At 32.7% G+C, this 27068-nt stretch overlaps 1 protein-coding gene across 5 annotated transcripts in view; it reads left to right on the forward strand.

Annotated features, from left to right (window-relative positions):
- Nucleotides 1–27068, forward strand: part of TBC1D5 (TBC1 domain family member 5) — a 659247-nt gene that overhangs the window by 203917 nt on the left and 428262 nt on the right. For 3 of the 5 annotated variants that reach the window (XM_057491222.1, XM_057491228.1, XM_057491224.1), the window contains exon 3: nucleotides 203–403. The exons of the other annotated variants lie outside the window; for them this stretch is intronic. The gene's annotated coding sequence lies outside the window, so the exon portion shown is untranslated. The remainder of the gene's footprint in view (nucleotides 1–202; nucleotides 404–27068) is intronic. 5 annotated transcript variants of the gene reach the window in all.

Raw genomic sequence — 27068 nt, forward strand, 5'->3', positions numbered from 1 at the left:
TAAAATGATTCCTTTTTTTCCAGGAGTTGGAATAGATGATGGAAAGAGTGATTAGTAGAGTGATTAGTAGGCTAATATTTTTCCCTTAAGAGCCTAAATATTATGACATAAATGTTTTTAGCCTTCATTTTTCATTTTTTGCTTTGGTTTAGGGTTCCTTCTGGGATAAGAATATTTAAAGCTATTTTATTTATTTTTCTAGGTATTTGCCTTTTTTCCAGCAGCTCAGTTGAGGGAGAACTCAGCGGTTCTTCACTTCTTAATTCTTCTTCCTATTTGCCAAACAAGACTTGTATTTGGAATACTTTGTTATACTGAGCCTGAAATCATCTTTGACCCATAACAAGAACATGCATTTTCAATTGTCAGTTAGAATGATGGATCAGTAAAGTTCTCCTGAAAGGTAGGCATATATTTATTAACAGTGCATTCATAACTGAATACTATCAAGTACCTATCTTAGTATTTTTGGGCTCCTCTAACAAAAATACCATACACTGGGTGACTCATAAACAACAAAAACTTATTTTTCAGTTCTGGAGGCTGGGAAGTCCAAGATAAAGGCACCAGCAGATTTGGTGTCCAGTGAGAACTCACTTCTTGGTTCATAGACAGCCACATTCTCACTGTGTCCTTACATGGTAGAGGGAATAAGAGGGCTCCCTGGGGTCTCTTCTTATAAGGGGGTTAATCTCATTCATGAGGGTTTCACCTTCATGACCTAATCACCTCCCAGAGAACTCACTCCTTATATCATTGCAACGGGAATTGGGATTTCAACATACAAGTCTTGGACGGACATAAACATTCATTTCATAACAATACCCTGACTATAGTAATGTGTTCTGTAGATTCATGTACAAAAACTGTGTGTGTATATATGTGTGTGCATGTATGTGTGTGTTTATAGCCTTCTGCCAGATTTAGATTGTGGGCTCCTTCAAGAAATAATGTTACCCTTTAATACAGTTATTCAAGAGGTCCTTGATTGCTTTCTTTCCACCTCCTATATCTATATATGAGCTTCCAATCTTTTCCTTTTCCTCACTGTTTACCTTCTCTTTTAACTGAGCCTTCACAGGAGCTTTAAAAATGCTTTCCCACCAGTAGACTTTTAGTACTTTACTTTGTACCCATATGTTTTTCTCTTTGTTTTTCCCTTCCTTCTTTCCTTCCTTACTTCTTTGCTCCATACATCCCTACTTCTCTAGCTAAGGACATTTATTAAATTTTTTAAAAGAGTAGCAGTTAGAATGATTGGATTTAGAATTGAAGATATCTCAGATAAAGAGCATTCACAATTTTTCTTAAACCATAACCCATTGTAAGAAATAAAATTTACATTTATGAACCATGTTCTACAGGTATACATGTACAAATGAAACTGAAGCAAAAGTTAAAGCAGTTCTTACCCTACCTGGAATGTGTGCTGTGTTCTTTTCTATAATATTTTTTGTATATTTCATTTAATACATGTTGGTGCCCCTGACTAAATTTATTTCCCTATCTAATAATAGATTGCCTTTGCAATTTCAATAACCGTACTTTATATCACTTGTATATTTGTTCATGACTAACTTTTTGGGAAAGTAAATGGAATCAGGCAGTTGTTTTTTGTTTCAGTCAAGATGTCTTTTCTCCTGTCTTCTTTGTGCTTATCTTTTTCACCATTCACTATAAGCTATCAACAGTGTGGTGAAAGAGCAGTGTAGCTGCTAGAAAACACCAGAGTATATAATTGGTTCTTTTGAAGTAAAAACATAGGTACAAATGGTCAGGTCTCAAAATTTAAAGGGGAATAAGTCTTTGATAGATTCATCCATTTATAGTGTGGTATATATTTCTTTATTCTTCTCTGTTCTGTGTAAATTGTATGTGCATGCTGATGCCGTCAAATCATTCCTGGTTTAAAACATTTTTAACTTTTTAATCCCTCTTCATCAGCTTAGAATAACTCAGATCTTTTCCCAAAGACATTTTTTATGATTGCAAAAGTAAAATGTTGTTTTAGAAAGTTTGGTATGTGTGTGTGTGTGTGTGTGTGTATATATATATATATATATATATATATATATACACACACACTATATATATATGTATGTATATGTATAAAAGTGTAAAAAGAAGATAAAAATGATCCCTAACTCAATGTAGCAAAAGCAGTCCTAAGAGGGAAGTTCATAGCAATAGATACCTACATTAAGAAGAAAAAAAGACCTCAAATAAACAAGCTAATTTTATACCTCAAGGAACTAGGAAAAGAAGGACAGACAAGAATAAATTTACTAGAAGAAAGGAAATAACAAAGATCAGAAATAAATGAAACAGACTAAAATGACAAGAGAATCTATTAATGAAACTAAAAGCTGTTTTTAAAAAATATATAAACAAAATTGACAAATGTTTAGCTAGAAGTACTAAAAAAAAAAAAAGAGGACTCAAATAGAAGTATAAGTGAAAGAGGAGACATGACAACTGACACCACAGAGATACAAAAAGTTCATTATATACCAACAAAGTGGACAATGTAAAAGAAATGGATAAATTCCTAGAAACATACAACCTACCAAGACTGAATCATGTGAAACAAAATATGAACAGACCAATTACTAGTAAGAAGATTGAATCAGGAAGCAAAATCCTACCAAAAAAGTCCAGGACTAGATGGCTTCAGTGGTGAATCCTACCAAACACTTAAAGTAGAATTCATGCCAATCTTTCTCAAAGTCTTCCAAGAGGGAAGAGGGGGAAATACTTCCAAAGCCATTTTATGAGTCTGACATTACCCTGATACCAAAACCAAAGAAGGATGCCACAAGAAAAGAAAATTACAGGCCAATATCATTGATCATCACAGGTACAAAAATCTGCAACAAAATATTAGGAAACTGAATGCAGTAACACATTAGAGTGATCATACACCATAGTCGAGTGGAGTTTATTCTGTGATGCATGAATGTTCAACATTTACAAATTAATCTGATGTAACACATTAGTAAAAATTATATCATCATCTCAAAAGATGTAGAAAAAGCATTTGACAAAATTCAACATTTATTTATGGTAAAAATTCTTAACAGAGTGTATAGAGGAGACATACCTCAACATATATGACAAGCCATGTATGTAGGCTATATATGACAAGCCCACAGCTAATGTCATATTCAGTGGTGAAAAGCTGAAAGAGTTTCCTCTAAGATTAGGAATAAGACAAGAATGCCCAAACTCTTGATTCTTTTTTTTTGCAAAGAACTGTTCTTTATTTGAACTCTTTACCAAGGTTGTTTTTGCAGTGAGTAATGATGAGGAATGAAGTAATATTCTGCATATACAAAGAACTAACCTTGCCACTTTTATTCAACAGTCCTGGAAGTCCTAGCCAGAGCCATCAGGCAGGTAAATGAAATAAAAGGCATCCAAATTGGAAAAGAAGAAGTGAAACTGTAGTTGCAGAGGTATGCTATTTTATATAGAAAATCTTAAAGACTGCACCAAAGACTGCTAGAACTAATAAATGAATTCAGTAAACTTGAAGGATACAGAATCATATGCAAAAATCAGTTGCATTTCTATGTAGTAACAACGAGCTATCAGAAACAGAAAAACAATTGCATCTTCAGTTGCTTGAAAAAGAATAAAATACTTAGGAATAAACTCAACCAAGGAGATGAAAGATCTGTACAATGAAAATTATAAAACATTAATCAAAGAATGGAAGAAGACACAAATAAATGAAAAGACACTGTGTGGTCATGAATTGGGAGAATTAACATTGTTAAAATGTCCATACTACCCAAGACAATTTACAGATACAATGAAATCTCTATAAAAAGTCCAGTGACATTTTTCACAGAAAAAGAAAAAAAAATCCTAAAATTTGTATGGGACCTCAAACAACCCTGAATAGCTAGAACAATCTTGAGAAAGAAGAACAAAGTTGGAGGCATCATATTTCCCAATTTCAAACTATACTATAAATCTGTAGTATTTTTAGCATAAAAATAGACACATGGATTTATGGAACAGAATAGAGGGTTCATAAATAAACCCATGCTAATATAACAGGAGCCAAGAGTATACAATGGGTGAAGGATAGTCTCTTCAATAAATATTGTTGGAGAGATTGGACAGTCACATTCAAAAGACTAAAACTCGACCCCCCTCTTAAACCATATACAAAAATCAATGTTAAGTGGACTAAAGATGAGTGTATAAGACATGAAACCATAAAATCTTAGAAGCAAGTGTGTTGAGCTACTTGACATTGCTCCTGGCAATGCTTTTTTGAATTTGACACCAAAGCAAAAGCAACAAAAGCAAAAATCAACAAATTATAGAGTTACAGCAAACTAAAAAGTTGTTGCACAGCAAAGAAAACCATCAACAAAATGAAAAGGCAACCTAATGAATAGGAAAAGATATTTGCAAATCATTTATTTGGTGAGGGGTTAATATCCAAAATATATAGAGAACTCACACAAGTCAATAACAAAAAAACTGTCTGATTAAAAAATTATCTGAGGAACTGAATAGACCTTTTTTCATAGGAGACATACAAATGGCCAAGAGATATATGCAAAAGTATGCAACATAACTAATGATCAGGGAAATGCAAATCAAAACCATATGAGATATCACCTCACACCTTTCATAATGTCTATCATCAAAAAGACAAGAGATAACAAGTACTGATGAAGATGTGGAGGAAAGGGAATCCTTGTGCACTATTGGTGGAAATGTTAATTGGTGCACTCATAATGGAAAACAGTATGGAGTTCCTTCAAAAATAGAACTAACTTGGCAAGGAAATGAAAACAGTATATTAAAGAAATAATCAGCACTCCTGTTCATTGCAATTTTGTTCATAATAGCCAAAAATATGGAAACAACCTAGGTGTCCATCAGTGGACAATGAAGAGGTGGTATATATATTCAAGGGAATATTATTTAGATATGAAAAAGAAAGAAATCCTGTCATTTGCAACAAGATGGATATACCTTGAGGACATTATGTTAAGTGAATTAAGCCAGACAGAAGGATAGCTACTGCATGGTATCATTTACATTGGAATCTATAAAAAGTGGGAAAAAAAGGTCAAACTCATAGAAACAGAGGGGAGAAAATTAGATACCTAGAGGTGGGATAGGGTGGGAAAAATAGGAAGAGGTTGGTAAAAAGACAGAAACTAGTATCACTTACATGCAGTATCTATAAAAAGTGAAAGAAAAATGTCAAACTCATAGAAACAGGGGATGGGTAGTAACAAGCAATAGGGAGAGGTTGGTGAAAAGGTACAAACATCCAGCTATAGAAGGCATAAAGTCTGAGGATCTAATGTATAACATGGTGACTATAGGTAATAACACTCTACTATATAATTGAAATTTACTAAGAGTAGAACTTAAGTGTTCTCACTCAATAAGTAAGTGCAGTGATGGATGTATTGACTAGATGGTGAGAGAGTCATGTCACTATGTGTACATGTATCAAATCACAGTGTACACTTACAATTGTATTACATGTTGAGGATAGTTATACCTCAACAAAGCTGAACAAAAGAAAAATTTTTTAAAAGAAAAAAAACCCTAATCCCATCATGTAGAGATGAACTGAGCTAACATTTGAAAAATATAACCTCTTTTTTAAAATTTTACTTGAAGTTAATTAACAGAGGGAAAAGAGACAGAAATAAAACTTAAATGAGTCGAGAACCTCAGATAAATGTTTTTTCAAAACCTGAAATATTAGTTCCTAAGAGCCTTCCAATGTTAAAGAAGAATATGGAAATCTGAAAATAAGAAAACAGGAAAAGGACGATCTATAAGCAGAATATCTTTTTATTTAAGATCATTTACTGAGGTGAAACTTACATAACATGAAATTAATTGAACAATTCAGTACCATTGAGTATATTTATAGTATTGTGCAACCACCACTTCTCTCTACTTCTGCACATTTCCATCACCCCAAGGTAAAATACCTCACACTTAACATAATCTCTGCTCATTCTCCCTTCTCCCAGTCCCCTCAGATCCTTCAATCTGCATTCTGCTCTACAGATTTATCTGTTCTGAATATATCATGGAGATGGAATCATACAGTATGTGACCTTTAATGTCTGGCTTCTTTCACTTTGTATAATATTTCCGTGGGTTATACATGTTGTAGTATGTTTCAGTACTTTATTGATTTTCATAGCTGAAAATACTCCTATGTAGATACAAATACAAATACTTAGTTTGCTTCCATTTTTGGCTGTTGTAAATACTGCTTCAATGAATTTATGCGTACATGTACTTTTTTTGAATACCTGTTCTCAGTTCCTTTAGTTTTATACCTCAGAGTAAAATTGTTATGTCATATTGTAATTCTTTGTTTAACTTCTTGAGGAATCACCAAATTGTTTTCCACAGCAGCTGCAGCATTTTATATTCCCAGCAGCAATGTATAAGGGTTCCAGTTTTTCCACATCTTGCTAACACTTGGTATTTCCCATGTTTTTTGATATTTGGAGTATATGAATGACTTTCATTCAGCAAAGTAACATTGTAGAGAAATGTCTATATCCAGTATTTCTTGTATAAAAATGATATACCAAATCATGGTATCAATTCTGTTTCCCTTCCAGAATTAACTGACCAGTGGATATTGTTTTCCAGAACAGAAGATTTCTTACTTTTCCTTTTTTGGTCAAAATCATACTATATGTTTTTTCGTATTTCTGGAGTGTGTGTGTGTGTATAGTTCTTTGTTTCTGCTAGAGTTTTAAATTAACAGGTTTCTACTTCATGTTCATGGGAGATCTATGTTTCTATTATTATTATGGATAACATATAACAACTTCTAGACTCCTAAGTCATGAAATAACATTTTTTAAGGTGATCTACTCTCTTTTTGAAGAAATATTACACTTAACCTGGACCTTCTATGTTGTTATAGATCAGAGCTTCCTTGGCTTTTTGCTGACATACAAATGTCACTCTCAGATTTCTTTTCATTGTATTCCTGGGTTAGTTCAAATATTTTTTATATTTCATTGTTATCTTTATTATTAGATTTCTTTAAATAAATATTCAGAAGATGAAATAGTGAAAGATGATTTTTCTGAATTGTTTATTTTAGAACAATTTCATGCTTAAAATTAATGGATTCTTTAGCTGGGTATATATTTATTTCTAGAATAATTTTTCTCAGACATTTGAAGACTTTACTCAGTTTTTTCCTATTAGACTTTCCTCATTTTTCTCCTGAGGAATATGAACCCAGTCTTACTTAAGAGTATTCCTGGAGATATTACAGTGAAAACAAAATAGAGAAAATTTCTTAATTTGATTAAGTTTACAATTTACGGTAGACAGATTTACAAGAAGTAAGATAAAAAATATAGTAGGTTAGGTAGTGGTGCTATGAAGGGAAATAAAGCCAGGAGTAGAGGATAGAGAGTCAGAGTGGTCAGGGAAATCTCACAGAGAGGTAACATTTTAGTAAAGACCTGATGGAGATGAGGGAGTCAGCACTCAAGCAGAAGGAATAAGAAGTACAAAGTTTGTGATGTAAGAATATTGCTGATGTGTTCAAGGAACAACAGTGGTCAGTGTGGCTGTAGCAAAGTGAGGGGAGAGTAGTAGGGATTAAATTAGAGAGATGTAACTGGGAAACTAGGACTTTTAAAGACTTGTATTTGGCTTTTATTCTGAATGAGCTTAGGAGCCATTGGCAGGTATCACCATCTGATTTATAGTTCAGAATAATTACAGTTTGCTGGATTGAGAATCAATTTTAAGGGAGCAGGGGTAGAAGCAGACGGACTGTGTCAAAGGTTAGAGATGAGAGATAATTGTGGCTTAAACAGTAGGATTTGCTGATGGATTGCATTTGAGTTATGAGAGAAAGAGGAATCAAAAATGACTCTCCTCATGTTTTTGATCTGACTAACAGGAAAGATTAAGAGTTTCATTTAGTGAAGAATCTGGGGAAGATTATAAAAGGTGTACCTTAGGAGGAAAAGCAGGAGTTTGGTTTTGGACATGATAAGTTGGAGTTGTTTATTGGACATTCAAGTGGAGAGGTGGAGACGGAGACTGATATACTAGTCCAGAATTCAGGGGATGGTTCTGTGATGGACAGACTGTGGAAATGTCAGTAGTAGATGGTATTTTAAAGGGGTAATGTTGATACAATCCAGGTAGTACAGTATGTTTCCAGAGGCAATTGAAATTCCTAGCTTTGGGCACTTTTTAAGTGAAGGAATTGGAGAGGGGAGGAAGTATTAGAGGCCAGAGAAGGAAAAACCAGTGAGGAAAGTGGAAGACTCATTTGGTGTTCAGACGGTCTGAAAGCTAATGAAGCTAAGTGATGTAAATGTTTCTAGGAAGGCAAGTGATCGTCTGTGACAAATGTTGCTGAAGGTGAAGTGACAGATGAACTATGAATTGACTGTTGGATTTAGTGGTGGGAGGTCATTGGTAACTTTGAGAAGACCTTGGTGACATAGAGGACAAAATGTGATTGTAGTCAGTAGATGGGAGAGTTGGAGGAGAACATGTGTCACCTTAAGGGAGGAAGTTGGGGTTGAGAGAGGAGTTTTGGTTTTGTTTTTTTTTTTAAGTAGAAGAGAAGCAAGTTATATCAGGGTTGGGAGTGCTCCAGTAAAGAGAAATGAATTTAGGATACAAGAAAGAGTGGAGCATTGCTGAAGCAATGTTCACAAGTGGAGAGATTGGCCTTCAACAGGAGCATGGATTGTTCATCCTTCTTGATAATGGGAAAGAAGGCACAGTGTACAGGCCCATCTTTAAAAATCTTTTGTTATGTGCTCATCTAGGTTATGTGACATGCAAGAAGCTCCATGACTGGCTGCTTCCCACTTTAGGCTTATCCTATTCTGTTCACCCCTTTGTGGTTTTTGTTTTACCAGTGTAAATGAATGGTGGCTTCCAGGTCAGGAATTTTGTGTCTAAGAGAGGCTTCCATTAATGGAATTATAAAACAGGCATCTTCAGTTTTTGAAAAATCTCAAGTGTGTAAATATTCCTACAGTGTGTTCTAGAGAACCACCAACCTACATTAAGATCAGAAGCAAAGCTGTTAACTCCTTTCTCATACCAGCCATAGGAGCTTATGGTTCAAAGTCCCTTATTAGAAAAATGAAAAAATTATTTCATTCCCTGGATTGATTGGGCCAGGGTTGAAATCATGAATGTAAAAATCTTTGAATGGCAAGCAAGGGTCTATTGTGTTCCTTATTTCTCTGAGTTACCTGAGCCTAGGAACACAGTGACTAGCTGATATAAAATAGCATTAGCATTCTAGCATTTTCTTCCTGTGATCTTTGGGATCACTCTTACCATGTGCTTCTGGGTAATAATAATGTTGCTCTTCCTACCCATTCTTGCTCAAGTTCCCAGCTCTCTGTAGTGACATAGCTCCCCCTCTGGCATAGTACATAATGCTTACGGTGGTTTGTGACATGATTTTAAGCATCTTGTTTGAGGTACTCCAATACCGTAAAGCTTAATTTAGGAAGGATAAAAGGTAAGAGAGGAGTGGTTGTAAAACCAAAAAACTGAGCAGCCTTGTGCTTAGGACTCCCTTCAATGCTTTCTAGTGGGAAACCGCTTGGATTTAAATAACTGATTTCTATCCTTTATAGATCCTGCTTGTTGCCAAAACTTGACACAAGTTCCTGGGTCACTGAGTTGCAAGACATTTTGAGTAATACATCCTGTATATCCATACACTCACTTGTTCACTTTTACTGAGAGTCAGTGTATTTTGTATACTGTCAGTTTACTTAGTAATGTGAATGGGAGCATCTACTATTCTGGAAGTAATAGTTACAAATAACATACTTGTGCTTCTTATAAATTTATTTTTATTCCCTCTACATACAGGTTCTAGCTTATTGCATACCCTTTTAAGCAAGATAAAAGTTCTCTCTCATTTCCTTTTGGTATATACCCACATTGAATTATAGTTTAATATGTGAGATACATCTATTTGTGGCTAGGATGCCCAGTACTTCGTGGACTTATTCTGAGAAGGGCCTTCTGGAAATTTTCCTTTTTGTAGAAAAATAGTTCATATGTCACAGGTCTTCACCATCTTAGCTGATTCCCTGATTGAACATCATTTAGTTTGTCTTCGTATCTGGACTTTGCATATACATTTCTTCAGTGAGTTGGCAGTTTGTCATCTGGAACTTGGCTTCTATGTTTAGGTAACTGACTTAAACCATTTTTAGTGACTTTACCTTTATAAATACAAACTTGTTTGTAAAAATCTTAGTGCAGAAATCCTAACTATCTCATACTGCCACACTTGTGTTCCTTTGCAAACTAATACTGATGTCCATTCTCAAACCTCGAATCCCACCCTAATAATTTTTCTAATTTAAACAAGGCAAACTTTTCTTTGTGGGGTTTTGTGCTAGTATTGTATTTTGAGTAACATGCAAATATGGTTCTCAAATATGTTTTATTGAATTAAAAAATTTTAAGTGGGAGAAGATGTTTAGGGATGTAGAGAGAAGTTGAAAGGGTAATTTTCTGTTTATAGACTTCAAAATGTCATCAGCTTCAAGAGTAGAGTAAATTTGAATTCATCTCTTCTTTTGATCAAGAAATATTTATTAACTGTGTACTCTGGTATATACTCAGCTAACTTTTAAATAGTCATTTTCAGATGTTTTCATTTTTAAATTTGATGGTGTAAGGAATATCAATTTTCTTTTTCCTTTTTTTGTTTGCTAAGTTTATTGTAAATTATTTTAGGTTTATAATGTACATACACTAGACTTTTTTATAATAGAAGGAGCCACCTGTAGATAAAAATAAAATGTGGAAAATACAGACTTTGTTTCACCTTCTCTTCTTACTTGCTTTTACAAAGATTTAAGAGTGAAATTAATGAACACTATCACATCCTCTTCTATGTAGTTCTGCTCATCTTCCATGGTACCTACTAGACCATGAATTGGAAAGGTCATGAATTGGAAAGGAAAGTTGTATAAACAAATAAGCAGACAAACAGAATGAACCTTTGTAACTGAGAGGTGACTGTAGTTCTAGTTTACATAGAAATTTGAAGCTTTTACTGTAGGTTATTCCCATTTAGGAATACTTTGTAGTCTGTGAACAGCTGATCTACTTAAACGGGGATTTTAAAAATCTTTAATTTGTAATAATTTAACCATTATGATACTGGCATTTTGTTACTGACACAGAATAAGTTTTCAGGTATTAAAAATATGTATTCATAATTTTATAAATGAGATAAACTAATTTTGCCTCAAAGACTGAATTTTTTCAGCATCTAGTGAATATTGGCTGAAGACATTTTCAAAGCCTAGATTACATGGAATATATTTGAAACCTTTCTCTTATGTACTTATGTTCAAAGTATTACATATTTTTAGACCATTTATAGCATAGGCTTAAAGTTTGGAATTTTACATTTTCAGTCTTACAAAGACATATTTATGTCAGTAGTACTGGAACTAAATAATTTTATCCATTCAGCTGTTGGAATAAAATTTCTTGAAATAAGTAGCCATTTTCCATGTGAAATAGTCATTTAAAAATGTTTTTCATCTGATAGCCTATATCTTAATTTTTATAAATAGCACAAAGGAATTGAAGCATTTATTTAGCTAAGGGAGATTATTAGCTCAACTTCAGTAGTAGTTTGTTTTATATTATTGGGCTGAGGATATTTTATAGTTGAAAAAATATATTTATTATTACTTTTGTAAAATACACGTGTTTTCATTGTATCTTATATGTTAATCTAATTTCCTATTGTAGTCACCAATTAAAAGGGAATTGTGTAGGAGTGGGGTTCTAAAACCTTGACATTATTTTAATCTGATAACAAATGGGTTTAAGTTCATGTTCTTTCAGTTGTTGGCAACAATTCTAAACCTGTGTTTTTTGGATTTATGAGGATAAGTCCTGCTTTGGCAATCTTGTACATCCTCAAGAGAATAGTTAAACAGTGATTAATCATTGTTTCTTCACTGAGTATGCAGAAAAGAATGGAAAAGCTGCATTTCACACTTCTGAAGCAATTAATCCCCATGATCTTAGCCAGGTTTGTCTTGTAGATAAGTTGGGATACAAAATGGTCCCTAATTTATCAATGTATGCATGCTATAAAGTATAAAACACACAATTTATTTCATATCATTTATAGTCAAATGTAAAAAAAGAGTGACTTTGCCATATCCAAGAGTGTTTCGTACATTACCTTCATATAAACTAAGTACCAGAGATTACAATGGGATTCCTGTTTATTGTGCACATCTGGTGCAGTCACTATGCATTTTCTCATTCACTTGCTGGCATTTTTAGTGATTGTGGCATAAATCACCTTGCTAATCAGAAACATAAGTGACGGGAAGTCATCTCCTTTTTTTGAACAATGGGAAAAAACATATGGCTTCTTAGACAGGACTTGGCTGTTATACTATTTATGTGGCATTATATTCTGTATTTAGAATTTCATATTAATTGCAGTGGTTTGAGTGAAGACATTGAACACCAGGATTTGTGGCCAAAATAATTGTTTTGTACCATTTTCCTAACAAGAAGGGTAAAATTTCATGCCTTTGTATTTAAAATTGTTTTTAGTAACTATTTGGAAATGGAAAGCATTTTTAAGATTAAGATGAATCAAAGAGAAAAGATACATTTTAAAATGTGTGGATGTTTCTATAGATTCATAGATATAGTAATTGTTGTGTCTATGTTTACTGGAGCTTCTTCTTCATAACTACAGCTCTAAGTAAAAGATGAAGCAAAGCTTTGTAAAACAGAAATTTTTAGGTGTAGACTTTAAAGACTGCCCTCAGTGAATTTGTTGCTGTTTGTTATAGAATGCTTGCTGTAGTTGTCAGGTTTTTTTTTCCCCCCTTAATAGTCTTAATTCTCAAAAGGTAGAGAATATAATGGGCTTTTATCCTTATTTGATTTTATAATACTTACCTTCCGATCCCTTACCACTTTCCATTTTCTTACTATTGGGTGGCAAGAAAAGATTTATTTTGAAAGTATTAAATTCAAGTGAAAATTTATTTGTCCAGAGAACATCTTTACAGTTTGTTTTCTATATTACATGTGATTATAAATTAGTGAGGCCTATTTTTAAACAAACATATCAGAACCTATTTATTCAAATGTGTGTTATTCCCTTTGAAGTAGTCCCCTTGGGAAGATGTATACATAATCCATTAAAGTGTTTTAGGAGTGCCTCTTTTTGAATTTTCTTTAGTAGAATTGATGTATAGCTGCCCAAAATGGATACTTTGAAGGGAGATAAGATTTATTTTGTATGTATATGTGCTAGTATTTTTGTTTAAAAAAAAATCAGTCAATCATAATACCTTGTATTGCAGCCTGTATATATCTTGTAGGTAATTGGACACTCTGAATAGAAATAGAGTTTTGAAAAACTGCCTGGATTTTAAATAAGTGGTCATATTTATCCATTTTGTTTTAGAAATCTTTTATATTATCTCAAGGACCACCTGCAGCAGAGGTCCCCAAAATTGAACAAATGCAACATAAGGAGAGGGTTTTTTTTTTCTTTCTGTTGTTTGTTTCAAAAATGCCATCATCTTGATTCTCTAAGGTATAGTGTGCTATTTTTTAAAATATATTTATAATTGAATTGAGAGCTTCATTCTGGATTAAAATTATCCAGTGCTTAAAATTACCTGAAATCTACACCATACCACCTCAATCCTTGTCCCATTTTTATTTCCATCATGCTTTGAAAGCCTCTTCACCTTTCCTCCCTAGGATATTTTTATTTTTTAAGATTGAGATATAGTTGTTGTATAGATCAGTTTTAAATACATTTGTTTCCTTTTCCTTCACCAGAATATAAAATACCTACAAGGACAGGTTAAAATCCAAGAAATACACAATTTATGAGGAAAATAAAGATTTCTATTTTTAGGGGCTGAATACTTCAGAATTTATTAGTAATGGAGATTTGAGGAAAAATTTTTTTCATAAAGTGCTTGATGGGAAACATATATTTACCTAAAGTACTTAATTATTCATCATGTTTATAAAGCCAGGAATTTAATTTCTAAATGTATATCAATTTTTGAATGAAATTGAACTACCAATAATGTTGGTATTCACTGTACATTTTGTTTAAAATTTGCTTTTATTTTCAGAAATTTGTATTACTGTTTTTTTCCTCTAGTCCATTCTTTGTGTTATTTACATTCATACTTTGTTGGTACACATTACCTTCTAAAATAGATTATTAATTGAGTTTGGAACTTGCAAGAAAAGTTACTGTTTTTCACCTTATAGTCATATGACATAAAGAACAAACTCTCCTGCCTTAGGAATAAACTCACTGGTAATTTCTAGCCAGGTGGATTCCTATTCACTGGCCATCTCTCTAGCCATCCTTTTCCTACCTCTATATTTTAACAAAGTTAAATATGATTCTTCCCCTTAGGAGCTTGTAGTTAATAGGACAGAGAGTGGCAATTAGAAGAACTAACATCTAGTGTGATGAGTTGTATGACTAGTCATGCATGGGAGATAGTGGATCCCAGAAAAAGTGTACTTAAAAACCAGCTCGGAGTTGGGATGGTGGTTGCAGGGAGACTACAGGGAGAGGGAAATATGGTCTATAGTGGCTCAGAAATGACTGAAAACTTAAAGTATAGTTGAGAAGATACAAGTCGTTTGGGTTTGCATATTGGATAGTATTGAGACCTGAGACTGCAGATACAAATATCTAGATTTTTGAAAAGTCTTTGGATTGTACTACAAGTTCAGGGTTACTTTTTCTTGAAGGAAATAAGAGAAGAGGAAGGTAGACAGATGAGGTTAGAAAGAGCTGCAGATGGCAGTGCTGGGCATTGTGACCTACTAAAGGAATTCAAACCAAGGAGTGGTATGATCAGATTTGAATTTTAGAAAGAGCACTCAAGTGACCTTTACACGTAAGTGCATTCGAGGGAGATCTCAAGAGCCAGCAAGAAGTTGAAACACTAAATTAAGACAGAGTCAGGAGTGAGAGGAAAGAGGGACTAATTTAGGAGGTAGAATTGATCAGATTTAGCAGTTGATTGGATGTGACAAGGTCTAGAAGAAAATACAGATAATTGGCTTGGACAAATGGTTGGTGGTATGATTCCTTTGTGCAAGAGGGACAGTCTGAATGGGGAGAGGATGAATTCTATTTAGGTATCTTGTTGATTAAATAAATTTAGGAAATGATTAAATATATGGATCTCTCAAGCCTAGGAGATCAGCTACAGTAAGATATGTATGCTTAGAATCATTAACACAAATTTTGGCATGAATTTATTTAACAATTATTTGCTGAGCCTTTTCCAAGCATTGACTTCTTAGGCATTGGTAAAACAAAGTAAATAAGTATATTTATTTGTGTGTGTGTGTTAGAGTGCCCAAGGAATATAGGTAGATGACGAGGGGACTTTGGACAGATTGACTGCTCTCAAACTGTTTGATGAGAAAAGAGGAATATGCTGAGGACATGGTGGAGGGCAACAGTGTGTAATGGTGTGACTGAAGACAAACAGGAGACAGAAACAAGAAAGGGAGTGTGGAGAACAGAGAGCTCTGAAGTGAAGTGCTGAAGAGTGCTAATGAATTTGGCACTCCCGGTGTGCCTCGGTAAGCAGTTGGAGTGGTTTGGTGTGGAGCATTAAGTCAGCTTGCAGGGTAGTTGACATATAAATCAAGACTGAGGCATTATAAAGTACCAGTGAAGGTACTGTTTCATACTGAATATTCATATTATTGCCTGTAAAGAGCTGGCTGTTAGAGGAGGATTCAGGGCTGTAAGAGTTGGTTGTTCTTAATTTTAGAGTGACTTCAGCATTTTTACATGTTGATGAAAAAGGGCCAGGAGGGGGAGAGGTGGACAATAAAGGAGAGAGGATGCAAGTTAAAATAGTTAAATTTGTAGCAAGGTATATGAAAAGATGAGACACATTTAGAGCCAAGGCTAGTGAGGGATTCGTTTGTACAGGAGGAGCATTAACTTTTTTTTTTTAATTTTTTATTACTGATAATACTGGAAATATGAAAAGAGTGGATGTGACAGAAGCAGATGCTGAGATAGCAGTGGAAGTTTTAAGAAATTTATCAGGGGAAAACTTTGGACGTTAAGGGGGAGAGAGCAGGAGTAAGCAGGGAAAGCCATAATTCAGGTCTGACATCTGTGATAGGAGAGGAGGAAGCACACAGACCAGGGAGAAACTGCCTCAGATAGCCCGTGCAGCTTTGAGAGAGTCTCAGCCTGAGCAGTGGTGAGGGGGTGCTGGGGTTGGGCTGAGCCAGTTTTACCCATTTGTGATGCCCTATGTTGGTCAAGAACGGCCTTCTTCTAGCATCGCTCTCTTTGGCTGGGGTGAGTATGACCTTGGCATGAACTACTATGGATCCTGAAGGTGTGACTGCAGAACCTGTCAGCCAACTACACTCCTCCCAGCAGTTTCCCTCTGAGCGGTGCACCTCCTTGGCCAGCACGGTGGATGTGGGTGTTTCAATTAGTGAAAAGTCAAAGGAATTCCTATTGGCCCATATTTCCTCTGCTTTCCACAAGTTGAGTGGAGTTAAAGCAGGTGACTGAGCAAGAGTTGGAAGGTTTTCAGGGAAGATACAGCTGATAGATGTGGACCAAGAGAGAGCAGTGTATTGGTAAGATATTAGTTGAAATAGTCACTAATATAGTCTAGGATTGATAGGGAAGAGAGTGAAACTAGAAGGGGAATAAGGGATTGAAATTAAATGAAATCAAAGAACCAGATGTTTCAGTGAGTTTGAAAGCACTTGTAATGAGGGAGGGAGTAAGAGAGCTTAAGAACAAAGGGAACTGTGATGTTAAGATGGTATATTAGTTTCAGATTAATAGTCAAACTCCAGGAAATACTGATATTTTGAAATTCCATTATGTGAATTAGGAATAAAATTTTGCCAGCAGAAAGTGACAATTATATGTATGTGTCATAGATCACAACCATAAATAACATGAAAATATATAAAGATATCATAATTGCCTAATTTTAGTAGTGTAACTTTTCTGCAAAGCACTTTTCAGAGCCATTTGTGTATCAAGTTTCGTGATTGATTTAACTAATCAGTTATCAAGGAGTGCAGTTGTTTTTTCTAAGAATTTATTTTTTATGTTTTTTTCAATTTCTCCAATAACCTAAGAAAATATTTCATTTTTCATTTTCCAAAAAAGAGCAGTGTGTTATTTCTTCTTAAGGGTTTGTTTATGTCTTTATACCTGCTAGAGAAATTAGAGAAGTGGAAGAGCATTGAAAGCATGTGTAACTAACATTTTTTGAACTGAAAGTAATAAAAGTAAGGTACTGATTTTAAATACAAACAACTTTTCAGTAGGTCTTCTCTTGCAGAAGGAAATCAGGAATTGCAATAAATAATTTAGGCACAAAATAATATTAATAGTGTGGACTAATATTAATATAATGTAATTTATAATTAATTTATAATATAAAATGACATGAATAAGATGGATAAATGCACACACATTATAAAGCAAGTACACTAAAGTGTAATTGAAGATTTAGTGGGCGTTTAACTGTAAAATTCTTTCACCTTTTTTGTATATTAAAAAATATTTGTAATATAATATTGAAAGAGTTGAAAAAGTAATATAGCATCTGCTACTTTGAAATGCATAAAAATGATGATCTGATGGACAGATGAATAGGTGAGCGATGAAACAAGTATAGTAAAATGTCAGTTATAGAATCTATCTGGTGGGTCTGTAAGTGTTCACTGTAACATTCAGCTTCTCTGAATGTGCGAAAATTTTCAGAATAAAATCATGGAGAAAATAGTGTCATAAACAGAAGTGTTTGGATCTGAGTTCCATTGGAGAGCTGTGAAATTTAGTGATTGCATCTTGGTTTTTTGCTTAATGTATTTAGAATTTGTAGATATCTGGGCCTGTTAATTATTTGATGAAACTAGGGATGAGGTGAGGTCAAGGAGGAAATTTTTATTAAGAATCTTAATTTCACACCATGTCTATGCCCCATGTTCAGAGCCTGTATGTTTTCTGGCTTAACCTCTAAGTTAGAGTTCGAGTCCTGCTTATGGGAAGTTAGAAGTATCCTTAACAAAGGTGGAATCTCTGAGTTTCCAGTATCAATCAAAGAAAACTTGACAGTCTTTAAGAATATTTTCACTTTGTAAAATGCAGAAGTTCTCCAAAGTAGAGTTACTGTATTCCTGTTTTAATTAGTTGCATCTAAATATGTGTATACCATACATCAGTGAGATTTTGTTTGAGTTACATTAATATTTTTAGGATATATAGTAAATGTAAATCATATACTAAGTACATAAATTATAAATCTGTAAACATTTATTGCCTAACACTCAGTTTTGCCTTCTCCATCGGTGAAATTATTTTTCTTATAAAAGTCAATAATTTCTTCATTTCTTCTTAAGAAATAAGCTTAAATTTCTAGTGCTTGAACTTCAGCTTCAAGTCATTTGTAAAGTACAATCCTCTTGTTTTTTTATTTGTTCTGTTTCATATGCAGGGTGGATAAAAATTACTGAACTTTTTATATTTATGTAAATTTATTTAAAATTAAATTCAAATTTACTACCATATGCCTCAAGGGCTAAACATAATATAGACTATTATAATCATTTATATAAATTGGTTTTAAAAACCAGTTCAATATGTTGAATCAATATGTCATGAATTTCATATCTGTATAGTTGTCATTCCAGTAAATTCCATGGCATGTACTTTTACAACATACAGATTTTAAATAAAATTGAATAGACTTTTCTAGCCTACATTATGGAGGAACTTCTGTTATCTTCCAGTTGACTGATTTAATATCTAAAAGAACCATGCTACTTAAATGTGAATCAGCCAGATTTTGTATATCCATCAAATCTTTTAGGACAGAGTTTTTTCTTTTGGTAATATTTGCTGATAGTACTTCATTAGCTAATATTGTGTGATATAGAATAACATGGAAATAAATACTTCAAAGGATTAGTTGTTCAAAGAGTGTCCTTGTTTTTTTTCCTGTAGGTATTTGCCAGTCTATGGCTACAAATCTTTATGACACTTTAAGGGAATGACAAGGCATCTTGGCATCTTTGAACCAACGTATTTGTGTATATTTAGTTATTGTATATTGTCAGCAAAGACTAAAAGTACATTTAATTATGTGTATGTAGGGCTGATCTGCGATATTTTATGAAATTTTGGAAGTATCCTCATATTCAGATAGGTAGGGATTACTAATATACTAGGCACAGCAAATGTTCTTTAGTTTAGATGAGTAAACATTGAAGCATGAGTAAAAATTTTTGCAACTTTTGGAAAGAGGAAATATAAGGAAAATTTGTAGGAAAAAATTGGCTTATTGAGCAAATACTTAGAACAAAAATAATTATTATAAAATAAATACATTTCCTATTGTCAGGACAGAACAAAAAGTTCCATTTCATTCTTGAATGAAGATCTTGATCTTTTTATGATTTGAGTTTTAATTCACTTAAAATCTGGTAAAAATTTCAAAGATGAGAGATTTAATGTAAGTAAGTGTTACATATTTGTCTTTGGCCTCGAATTTTAAACAATGCAGTATACTACTATTTCTGCGTAATTATAAAAATGAGGTCATTTTCTGCATAACCTAACAGTTATGCTGTTTGAGGCTTAACAAAGAAATGTTTAACATATAAACAAAAACCAGTTTGCACCAACCCCTTGACAGTGTTCTATTTTCAAAACCAAACTTATATATATATATATACATACACACACACACACACACACACACACACACACACACACACACACACACAGGTTAATATATTTGACCTGCCATTGTTTGTTATGTTTACAAAGAATGAGAATAACCTATTTTTTTAGAAGTGCTTTCTTTAGCCAGCTCTCATTTTCTTTATTTGCTATATATAAAATAGCAGTGAGAAAATGTATATTTCTTATATTCTTATAGAATTTATTTTTTAAACGGATGCTTGTCATTTGTTCAGAAATCTTAATTTTAGCACATTCAAAAATGAATGACACACAAATGTACAATAACATTCACCTTTAAGTTGTCATCTTTCTTAATGCTTTCTAGAATGTTATTACCAAAGTCTGTTATCTTCTACGAAGAGAAGAGGTAGGAAGAAAAGAATTAGTATACTGTCTTAATTCATTATTTTGATTCAATAGGTCAGGGTGTTTTTTTTCTAATTAATTTTCTGTAATCTAAGAATTTTATGCCTAGATGCTATTTTTGAATATTTTTGGCCTTTTATACTTGTGTGTGGTTTGTACCTTGTCAAATACAGGCATATTTTGTTTATTTAGACCAATTTCTACTTTTCTTCAGAAAGCATTGAAAGCTGAAGACTCTAAGTAAAATTTATTTTCAATGTGTAGTATTTACTGCTGTGCTGTATATACATTTTGTATTTATGTCAGGAAAGGGTTGCAAAGGGGTGCTTTAGAACCACCTTCTCAGCTCTAAATAGCTATTGTGTACATATGGTAAGGTACTGCTGCTTAACAATTAGTAACTGCTTTGATGAAACTAAATTACATGTTTAAGTTCCCATCAGGAAGTCGCTTCACATATCTGTATTAATGTATTCAAGGCTCGAGAAGAAAAGTTAATTTTCCAGCTTAAATATTTAATTCAAGCTTAAAATTTAGTCTGTAATTAGAGCTCCCAAATGGCAGGAACATGGAGTATTTGTCCATTTTAATTAGATTGTTGTTTACCTATTAATTATATATCATATCTTGTCATATAGTTTTGATGGTAACAGATGGTGCTAGGAGTTAGTAAGGGTTTGAACAAAATAAGATTCCACATGATTTATTAAGTTGCACTTTATTAGTGAGTGGTCTGCTTTAGTCAGGTTATTCTCCCAAATAAGAACTGTGCAACATTTTGCTTATTTTGATAATTATTCTTTTCTGGGAGTAAGTAAGAAATCTGAAATGAGTGATGTCTATTTAGAAACAAAGTGGGGGGATATTTTAGGATTTTTTATTTTTAAAGAGTATGTATTGTCAAATTATGTAATTAGCGTGAGGTTAGTGCATTTTGGTAGGACAAAGTCAGGGAATCAGAACTTTTGTCAGTGAAAAGGTAAGCATAAAGAATGTTTTATATATATATATATATATATATATATATATATATAGTAATGATTTAGGGTATGAGGAACAATAGGGTGATGATTCAGTTATTTATTTAAAAGACATCCCTTTCGGCCTATTGAATTTAACAAGACTGACAAGGTTCTTTGTTTACCAAAATATCTGAGCAGACTCTGGTGTCTAGTGAAGTTGGTCTACAGAATTTTCATATGTAAAAAGTAAATGCCAACAGAATAGAAAGGCCCTCTAAGTTTGTTTATACAAAATTTTATTAATTTTTTGTTACCAGCTTCCTAAAATCAATTAATTATAAATATGTATATGTGCACATATCAATGGAGTGACAGAAAAACAGAGAAAGGAGAGAGAAAGGGGGGGTTAAAATTGTAATCTTTTAACCTTAGATTTTTTTGAAATTTATTGTCCTTAATGTCATTAATTTGAAAGTACATTTGGTTGCTATTTCTTAGCTGTTATAGTTATTTTGAAAACTATGGTTAGTGTGTTATAGCAAAAAGTAAATAGAAGGCCCACTTTCAGTAATTTCAGTATTTACTCCAGAGGGGCTCCCTGCTGCGTTATCAGATCTTCAAAACTATGCCCTTCTGTTATCTGTGTTAATCTTCAGTAAGCAGCTTTGTTTTTGCTTAGTTTTATTTTACTTTGTTTTTGTATTTTAGTTTGTCTCATTTAACCCATGTTAGTTCTTAGAAATATATAGTATTTGTCTTTTGATGTCATATCTAGCTCTTTATTGTGGAGTACTCTTTTAATATTAACTGTATGATTCTACATATTCACAATAGACTGTTAGAAATGCATAATACAGAACTAATATGTATGAAAAGCTCCTGTAACTGAAATGATATGATCACTTTAATATGGCTTTAGTTTCATATTTTTTACCCTGGAATGCTGAGTGCTTAAAAATTGATCTCAAATATTGTTCCATGTTACAGTGTAGGAGAGATGCTGCATTATAGTTATAGTAGTTAAAGAGAATATCAAAGGAGAAAAATTATTATTCATTTAGAATACATATACTCTCAGTTTGAAAGTTTGAATTCTCAATATTACTACCCTTTCTGAAAATATGCGATTGCATGTTTTTCAACCAAATTTATTAAACATAACATGCACCAATTTCCACACAAAAAAGAAAACTAAATTGAAGCACATAAATAAAATGAAAGAAATTTAATTTTAAAATAACTGATAACTATCCTTTATAAAGAAATAACTTGATTTCCTTTTTATAAATTATGTGAAATATACCATATATACATTGTATTATTTTATCTGTGGAAATAAATAAATAAATGATTATTTGGTGATTGTTAACAGAAACAGCAAGTGAAAACAGAAAGGCTCTTTTTAAAAATGAGAGTTTCTTTGGGGTTTATTCTTCTCAACTCCTAGCCTGCCATTGGATCCTTGAGAGGGCTTTTATTTCAACAACCACATACATAGTTAATTTTCTAAAGAAAAGGGCAGTACTGATTACTCTTCTGTAATTATTAATGTTATTTCTGTGATTAAAATAGTGTATGAAAAATATTCAGGAAAATGTGGTAGTTGGTAAGTCAATCTTATTACTTGATATTGATTTGAACCAAGTTGGATTTTTTGACTGATTCTATTATTCTTTTTTTCACTCTCTAGTAGGGTGTTACTATGCAATGCAATAGGTTCAAAATTAACATAATCTGTAAGCAGGATTTCAAGACTGGAGAACTCATAATTTGATGTACAGATGCTAAATTTTTAAAGCACAAAAAGATATCTGTGCTGAGTACGTAAGACAGAAAGAAAGGTTTGATGAGGTCCTCATCAGTAGTGGTGGGGCATGCATAGGGAACAAAGAAGCATGGTGGATAGAATGGGTGAATGCAGATTTTAAATTCATTGCAAGTACTTAGTCTTCTGAAACATGTCTATGCCTCTTTGCTTTTGCTTTTGTTTTCCTCTTGAATAAGAAGAACTGGAACTCCTACCTTATCTTTTTTCAAGATTCAATTCAAATTTTATTTCTTTCATAAAGTATTTTAGCTGACACCTTCCTTGGCACTTTGTATATACACATGATGTTGATGTATAATTTTTTGTTTACAAGTCTGTTGGCTTTTGCAGCTTCAGAGTTGTATCTTATTTATATTTTTACCTCCAGTGTTTTTAGCACAGTGAGTGATTTATAATAGATGTTTAATTGATGTTGGTTAAAAGAATGAATTAAAGTATTTTACTTCATAGGATGTGGTTATAATAAAAGAGTTAGAATGCTGTGGATCTGTGTGGAGTCCCTGTAAACTATTTTTAACTTTTAAATAATATAAAGTTTCTTCCTATAAAAGAAATGTCTGGGGAGGTCATTTTTTTCCTCCAATTACCTCCCCCACCCCGCCAAAATAAGCTATATTTTTTTCTGACATATAAGTACTCCATGTTTTTAGCAAAAATTGTACAGTACAGAAGTGTGTAAAGTTAAAAGCTATCTGTAATTCCTTCCCTGGTGCTGACCATTGTTTGTTTTTATATATCCTTTCAGACTCCCAACCTTTAAAAAGAAAAATGCGTTTCTGTCTTTCTCCTCTCGTTTTCTTTTTAAAGTTTTATCTACATAAGCTCTTTCTAGAGACACTTTTGAAATATGAATTATTCAGTTAAATTGTTCACATTGTGAACCTTTTAATAATCTTATACTATGAAATGTACTTCGATAATTCCAGGGGACATTTTCAGACCTTGAGTTGGACCCCTGTCCATTTTGAAGTACATTTTTGCCCTGCTTCTTCTATGATATCACACTTCCTGTTTTTCCTATTTCTAGATTTGTTACTAAATCTCTTTTAACTCATTTTACTTTACCTGGTTTTTAAGTGTTTGTATTCTTCAAGATTTTCTTCTTTTACTATACCTTCCGCTTGGCAATCTCATCTATGTCCATGACTTCAGTTATCAATTTTGTGTGATGACCCCTAAGTTGACAGCTTACGTAGGTCACTGTTACAACCTTCAGACCCATATATCAACTATCTACTTGATGTTTCTTTTTTTGGGCTCCATGAGAATTTTTCGGATTTGACAAGTCTGACATCAAATTTTTTATTTTCTTGCTTCAGTTGGTCCTTCTCTATCTAGTTTCTCTCTTTCTACCCAGTTGTTAAAGAAGAAAGCCCTTATTTATCATATCCAGTCTCTCAGTAAATGTCCTTTTGTCATATTCTAAATGTGATATAGTTAGAGATCTATTTTGGACTTAGTTTTAATCTGTTAATCTGTTTGTATCTCTCTATACAAAGCATATGCTTTTTAAATAACTGGATTTATTGCTTTTACACCTTACAAGACTATTCCCATGACATTATTACTATTATTTCTAAAAATATCATAGATATTCTTAGGCAATCTAGATGGAGTTGAGAATCTGTTTGTTAAGCTGGCCACTTTCTGTCCTCAAAATGCCATTGAAATTTCTATTAGAATTACATTAGAAGTACTGATTACTTTGAGGGACATTTATGTCTTCCCAAGAAAAAGTCTTCCTGTCCAGGAACATGCTGTACATCCTGATATAATCAAATGCTATTTAATACCTTCCAGTAAGTCACAGATTTTCTCCATCTAGTTTTTTCACAATTCTCTTAAATCTGTTTTTGTTGTTGAGCTGGGATGTTTCCCTTACAGTTCTTTTCAGTTTGTCAAGTGTTCAGTACAGTACCTGCCGCTTCACTCAAATATTTGTCGAATTTGGAGCAGTATTTGAAATAAAAGAAAGCTAGCTTTTTTTTTGTCATTCAGTCTTATGCATAAGTCAAAAAATTTTTTTCGGTTGATTATCTCATGTTTTTGTATATAGGTAATGAGAGAAGCAAATTATAGTTTTGTCTTCATTTAATGTTTATACTTCTTGTTCCTTTTACTTTACCTCTTGGGTTGAGTAAAATCTTAACAAGGTTGAATAAAAGCATTAATAGCCAATATCTTTGACAGTTTCTAATTGTTAAGTGAAATGCATTTGTTTTACCATTATTTCTACTATTTATAGTTTTTTCCAACCCTAATAAATGCTCTATTGAGGAATTGAAGTTTTAATTTTTGCTTGCTTAGTTTTTTAATTAGGAATGAGTGTTAAATTTTATCAAAGTTTAGTTGCATTCAATAAAATGATAGTATGGTCTTTTCTCGTTAGCTTACTTATGTTATAAATTAATAGATTTCTGTAATAAATTGCCCTTGCATTTCTTGAAAAATTACTTCTTGTTCATGATATATCATGAGATCATTGTTCCTGTGCCCTCTTTGTCATGTTTTGGTGTTAGAGTCATGCTGGCACAAAATGAATTGGGATACTTTTCTTCCCTTTATGTTATGCAACAATTTAAACATAATAGGAATTATTAATTCCTTGAAGGCTTGTTAAACTTTATCTATACTATAATCAAGTTTCTTTGGCTGGGAGTGAGTGGGATTGTGATGGAGGAAATTAGAAAATTATATTTCCAATACTTTATACTATAATCAAGTTTCTTTGGCTGGGAGTGAGAGGGATTGTGATGGAGGAAATTAGAAAATTATATTTATAATATTTTCTAAAATTATTGGTATGCTCATGTTCTTCACAGCTTATTGACTTGATTGTAGAAATTTGTCTTTTCTTAGAAAACCATTCATTTCATTAATTTGCTTTTATATAACATTGAGATCTTCAGATTTCTTGGCATACAGTTGTAGATAATATTTTTTTTTCTCCCTACATTTACATTTAAAAAATCTTATTTGTGTCTGGTATTTCAATCCCTTTTTTCCTTACTAATATTAGGTTTTTACTTTTGTTTTCGTTTTTTTGCTTTCATTATTCGCTTTTAGCTTTTTCATTGTAAAATAGAATATAGATGCAGAAAACTATAAATACAAATGTATATTTTGGTGAGTTATTATAAGACAAACATGCTTGTAATTATCACCCAATCAAGGAATAGTGCTTTGCCAGCCACTGCAGAAGCCCTTCCATGTGCTTTATGCCAAATACAGCACCCTTTCTCTTTCTAAAATTAACCACTCTTCTGATCAGAATAATAACTTACTTAATTTTCTTTATTTTATCACCCAAGTATGTTTCTCTAAACACTACAGTTTTTTGTTGTCCATTTTGAAAACTAGTTTTGTGTTTTAAATCTTTCCTAATCTATAGTTTGTCCCTCCAGTCCTTTATTTCCTTTGTAAGTGATGCACTCAAGAACCTGGGCTTTTTGACCTGTGGAGTTTGGTGCAGTCTGGATTTTGCTGATCTCATACTCATGGTACAATTAAGCATTTTCTTTTATGTTTTCTCCAAATTGGCAGGTAGCCTTAGAGCTTCATTGGCTTCAGGGTTAATCTCTTAGCTCACACATTATGTGCTGCTGTCCTTTCACCCATAGGTGCATAATACCTTTCTACCATTTAAGTGAGAGTCATTGGTGCTCAAAGCCTAAATTCATTAACTCATTATTTCATTTGCTATCCAGTGTTTTCATTTCCTACACTATCTAGAAGTGAAATTTCTTTCAATTTCTCATTTTCTAACAAGGATTTTTTTTACATTAAAAAAATTCTAGATTTGTATTATGGTCAGCAAATGTGGGCTCTACATTTTTGCAATACATTAAGATTATCTTTGTCTCTTCTATATGCAGATTTGCAAATAGGCCATTGAGATTTACAAAGAAATTTACGGACTTCTTTTCCTTTTGCTTGTGATTTAAATATTTTATATTTAAATATTGTAAAATTTATTAATGTACTCTTGAAATGGCCTATGTTCTTATTTATTTACCTATGTCTGATCAACAAAATTATGGGAATAGGCTTGCATCTTAGAAAGGTTAACAGCAGTCTTTTAGGA

Source organism: Manis pentadactyla, chromosome 14, assembly GCF_030020395.1.
Source record: "Manis pentadactyla isolate mManPen7 chromosome 14, mManPen7.hap1, whole genome shotgun sequence".
Classification (NCBI taxonomy): domain Eukaryota; kingdom Metazoa; phylum Chordata; class Mammalia; order Pholidota; family Manidae; genus Manis; species Manis pentadactyla.